The sequence below is a fragment of the Cucurbita pepo genome, chromosome 3, assembly GCF_057944985.1.
Source record: "Cucurbita pepo subsp. pepo isolate OVF chromosome 3, ASM5794498v1, whole genome shotgun sequence".
Classification (NCBI taxonomy): domain Eukaryota; kingdom Viridiplantae; phylum Streptophyta; class Magnoliopsida; order Cucurbitales; family Cucurbitaceae; genus Cucurbita; species Cucurbita pepo.
The window spans coordinates 9,022,323-9,027,930 of record NC_141800.1 but is presented as its reverse complement, the minus strand read 5'-3'; the positions used below and the strand labels follow the sequence as shown (position 1 = coordinate 9,027,930).

Below are 5,608 nucleotides of genomic sequence, written 5' to 3'. Positions count from 1 at the left end.
TAATAGTGAAAATGAAGAAATATCGCTACTCTAAATGTCAGGAATAATGGAAAATTGAATGTAAAAAATATTGACATAAATAAAGTTCATATCCTATAATTCCTACCTTGTACCTGTAAGATTGTGAATGACCAAGCTCAAATTATTTTGGTTGAAGCTACATTGCCACTAAAGCACATGCATTCCTTTAGGATAGATATTGAAACAATACATTTGAATTTTAAGCAAAATTTCACCACAAACTAAGTTTTTGAAAACGACTTTTATTTTATATATATTTTTTAATTTTTTTAATTTTTTAATTTTTTAATTTTTTAATTTTAGTTTTCAAAACCTACATTTATATGTCAAAACTACTTCTTTGCTATCCTTTAACAATATTTATATTGTAAAATGGGATCAACTTCTTTAAGTTTATGTAGTTTCTTTTTACGGATATGTTTACTTCTATCTCATATTAAAAAAAATGTTCTAGTAAACATATTTCCTCTTTTATTGGTATATATACTTACTCTATTTGTATTTACTTCATTTTAAATAAAAGTTCACAGTAATTAATAAACCCATGTGTTTAATACATTCCCTAGAAGACAAACTTGTTTGTATTAGAATAAATTACAATGAATAGGAAGAGAATAAATCCCAAAAATAAGTAGAAGGTTGAGAATTTCACTCAACCACACAATCGAACTTGATAGGCTCATGTGCAATTCTACCCCCAACAATTGGTTGAAACTTAGAAATGATAGAGATAATGCTCGAATTTTTAAGGGGAACTTCTAAACTCGAGAGATCAATTTTATTCCTCTAAAATCTAATTTTCACATAATAATTGCTTGAAACTTAGAAATGGTAGGGAGGGGAACTTCTAAACTTGAGAGATCAATTTCATTCCTCTTAAATCTAATTTTTACATAATAACTTGAGGACAGGAGGATATTTATAGTCTCCCCACAAAAGAAGTTAGTGACCTCGATTTAATCTCAATAATAGTGAAACTTAGAAATGGTAGAGATAATGCTCGAATTTTTAAGGGGAACTTCTAAACTTGAGAGATCAATTTCATTCCTCTTGAATCTAATTTTTACATAATAATAATTTGAGGACATTAGGATATTTATAGTCTCCCAACCAAAGAAGTTAGTGGCCTGGATTAAATTTCAATAATAATGAAAATGAAGAAATATTGCTACTCAACATGTCATGACATGAATGAGGGAAAATTGAAAGTAAAAAATATATTTAATAATAGATAGTTTTATTTTAGAGATGTAAGGTATCAATCCCTATACCTCTCGCATACAAATCAAGCGCTTTACCATCTGAGCTACGTACCCACAATTCTTATGTTACAAAACCCTAAACATCTCGTCCTTAATAATAGTGAAAATGAAAAACTATCTCTGTTCATCATGTAGTAAATATGAAAATTTTGAAAAGAAATAATATATTTAATAATCGATTCATTTAGAGAAGGAAGGTATCAATCCCGTACTTCCAACATGGGAAGCTCTACCATCTGAGCTACATCCCCACGATTCTTACATTATAAAACCCTAAATGACCCGTCATCAATAATTGTGAAAATGAAAAAAATATCTCCGCTTATTATGTCATAAATAAGGAAAGATTGAACAGAAATAAAATATCGCTACTCAACATGTCATGACTAAGGAAAAATTGAAAAGAAATTACATATTTAATAATAAATTATTTTGGAGAAGAAGGGTATCGATCCACATACCTCTCACATGCAAAGCGAGCACTCTACCATCAGAGCTACATCCCAACAATTCTCATGTCACAAAATCCTAAATGTCTCGTCATCAATAATAGGTCCAAAATGGTAGAAAATTAGGTATAATTTATGAATCACTTCGACATAGAATGCATTGATATTATTATTTGGATTATCATTCACATTCACAATTTCATGGGAATGTATGTATTTAACGTGTGTCATTTTATTGTACTTATTTACTTCATTTTGGTGAGTATGCCTATCCAAATCTGAAGCAGGTCTTGTAGAGAGCTCTTTGTTCTTATTATGTTATTAAGACACATTCTACATCCAAGGCTTCAGTTCAACCGCATCGAGGACTTCATGTGTTTCATGCAATATGACAAAATACGACCTTAATACCTAGGCCCAAGGATTCATACATACATTTTAAGTGGCATAATAAGGGCATTTGGTCTAGTGGTATGATTCTCGCTTTGGGTGCGAGAGGTCTCGAGTTCGATTCTCGGAATGCCCCTTCAAGAGTAGCAACCTAAAGTCTTTCTTTACATCCCAATGCTTACATGTTTAAGTTTTGATATCTCTTTTCTAATTCCTTTATGTCGACTTTGTTGCCCAACAATTGATGTAGAGAAGTTAAGAGGTATGTTTGAAAAGTAAATAATAGGAACAACAAGTTTATATAAATATGAATAAATATGAAGTTCTTTGATAAGAAAAGATTTAGATATAGGGGCATTTGAGGTTGCACCGTAAGTGAGGGTCGTACCACTAAACCAAATGCCTTTTCTTAAATACCCAATATTTTTTTTGCTTCTACTCAAATATATTTTTCTCTATGTGGTTGGACGGCTATAAAATGAAAAGTTGATGGTCTAATATTTTACTTGTAAGTAAGGCATTTTATATTGAATTGTTATAATATACGAGGATTATCAAATAAACCAACAGCCCAACAAAGGAAACAAACTAATCAATTTGGGTTGGATTGATTCGGTTTAGTTTATCAGTTTGTTTGATTTAATTCTTCTATTTTGCCTCTATGACAACAAAATAAAGTTGTATTGAATGGACCTTAGTTTCATTTATGACAAACTCATACGAAACATACTGGCATTAGTAGTACTAAGAGTTGGAATCTATAAGCATTTCATGAACTTAAGTGCAAACCATGCTTCTTTAAAGATGAGATGAACTTTAGTTAAGTAATGGGAACTTTAAATTACTTCATGTGGAGCTTCAATTACTCTATGCTAGTTACAATCTTTAGGATTGACTAATTGGACACAAGTTCATGGATTTAGGGAAATTTTTGTGCAATTATCAACTACAACTTATGTTTCCAAATTTTTAGGTCATAATTTAGGTAGTTGGTGTTATGAGTCGTAAACTTGTTTTTTACATAATATGGTAGTTGAACTGTCATTCCGATGAGATGGACAAAGAAATTGTCTTTGAAATGACTAATAGACCTAGGTTCATCGTTGTTGTCTTCTAACTGTGATTTTGCAAAAAGCTTAACTAATATAAACTATTATCCGACAAGATCTTTAAGTTAAATCAAGAATATACCCTACACATCATTCAAGATGGCAATAAAATGGAGTTAAATTGAACCCACTTTAGTTTCGTGTTTGGTGTGTTCAAGATAAAGCATAATTGTATTTATGATATTGAGCTTGGGGTCTATAAGAATTTAATGATCATAAGAGAAATTCCAGTTTTATTAGAGGAGACCAAATTTATTTAAGGTACTAGGAATTCGACATGGCTTAAGAGTTGCGTGGGTGCTCATTTTATCCATGTTCTCCACTTCCTCCCATTTCCTCCTCTTCCTCCATCACATTCTTTATTTCTCTTCCCATTTCTCAATCTCCAACTCATTCTTTCTTCATCCCTAACCAATGCCGATTTGAATAAAGAAGGAGAAAAAGAAAGAGAGTGAAGGAAGTCGGAGAGTTATTAGGGATAAATGGAGAAAAAAATTTCTTTAAAATAATAAACAGACCCAAGCTCATCGTTGTTGTTGTCGTTTACTTGTGATTTTGCAAAAAGCTTAACTAATATGAAATATCAAGGTAAATCAAGAATATATCCTACACATCATTCAAGATGACAATAAAATGAAGTTCAATTAAAACGCACTTTTAGTTTCCTGTTTGAAAGGTTCAAGATGAAGCATAATTGTATTAATGATATTAAAGAGATTCATGTTTTATTAGAAGAGATCAACTTCATTTAAGGTACTAGGAGTTTAAACTACTTCCATTAATTTCAATCACTCTACCAAGATTACAAATTTAGGGTTGGCTAATTGGACATCAATTCTCTACCTTTAAGTTATAATTTAGGTAGTAACCATTATAATATTAATGAGCATAAGAGTTACAATTCTTTCATGGACTATATGTGTTATAGTTAAAAGCATATATATATATATATATATATATATATATTATATTATGTATGTTGAGGTCTGGATAAAGCACAAAGTATCAAGGAACACCATTGTCAACTCTAGAACCACCCACAACTAATGATCGAGACCAATGCAAAATATTTTAGCATCCTTTGGCATCGAGATACAAGAAAGATGAACACCGTCAAATTGGAAGCTTTATCAGTCTTAAGAGTCACAATGAGAACTCTAATAAAGCTGGAGCCATGGACTAGGCAAATCATTTTGTGTTAGTTGAAATGGATGACTTTGACGTCGTGTTAGGGATGAACGTCCTACTGGAACACAAAGTCATTTACATGTCCCTAGCAAAATTCCTAGTAGTAACGGAGTCTAATCCGACAATCATTCAGAAAAACATCCATCAACCAAGAGGGGTGAAAATGATGTCGATACTACAGTTGAGAAAGAATCTTAGCCATGATGAATCTACGCTTGCTACTATTGTTGTAATTGAAAAGGGGAGCTCGAGTGAGTCAACCTCAATAGAAACCTTGTTGCCACTACATGAACACCACGATGCAAAACAAGAAGGTCAGATAATGGATTTATCCCAACCAGGAGAGATAAATCACAAGATTAGTTTTATGTTGCAATCGAGATCGCCTGCCACAAACAAATGTCATGTGGCTGAGCTTGAGCTAGCTAAATTCTATGAAAAGCTAAATGACTTGTTAACTGTCGAGTTCATTAGACCCCCAAAGGCTCTTGTCAGTGATCACTCAAATGCTAGGCAAAGACACCAAGCCAACACCAATATTGGAGAAGGAAGACAAAAACAAGCCACTGAAGCAACACATATTCACATAGAAATACCAGACGGATGAAGAGAATGGTCAGTAAGAAGCGTCGACAACAATAATTTCAAGAAAAATAGAGAGTTCATATAAGTTAACGTTAGATCAACTTCGAGTTCAAAGCAACAAGAACCAAAGACGGGTGCAAAAATACTATGGACTAGTCGAAGTTATCCACAAGATTATCAAGACATCATATAGGATCCAATTGCTCTTATGGATGCGGACTAATCTTGTTGTCCACGTCAGTAACTTGAAACGTTATTATTCGGACCAAGAAGACATCAAGCAGAAGCAGGTGGTATGACGTCATGCAAAGAAGAAAAAATTTCATGTGAAGAAAGTAGGAAAGACACCAACAGAGAAGAAATGAAGAGTCAACGAACCGAGAAGTGATTTTCAATAGCACCTAGTAGATTGGAAGAGACTCCTCAACGAGAGACTGGGGCATTTCAAATGCTATTCAAGAATGGTTCCCTTCGGTTGTGGGCTGGATCTTCTGACTATTTACGTTCGGTTGTGGGCTGGATCTTCTGACTATTTACGTGAGTTGGGCTTGGAGCATGCATGTAGGTTGAAGAATGCTTCCCTTGTTCTTCTTCCCTTTGTATT

At 32.9% G+C, this 5,608-nt stretch overlaps 1 non-coding gene across 1 annotated transcript; it reads left to right on the top strand.

Annotated features, from left to right (window-relative positions):
* The first annotated feature begins 2,186 nt into the window (after positions 1-2,186).
* TRNAP-UGG (transfer RNA proline (anticodon UGG)) lies at positions 2,187-2,258 on the top strand. The gene has a single exon. It is a non-coding gene; the product is annotated as a tRNA-Pro (tRNA).
* Positions 2,259-5,608: the final 3,350 nt, after the last annotated feature.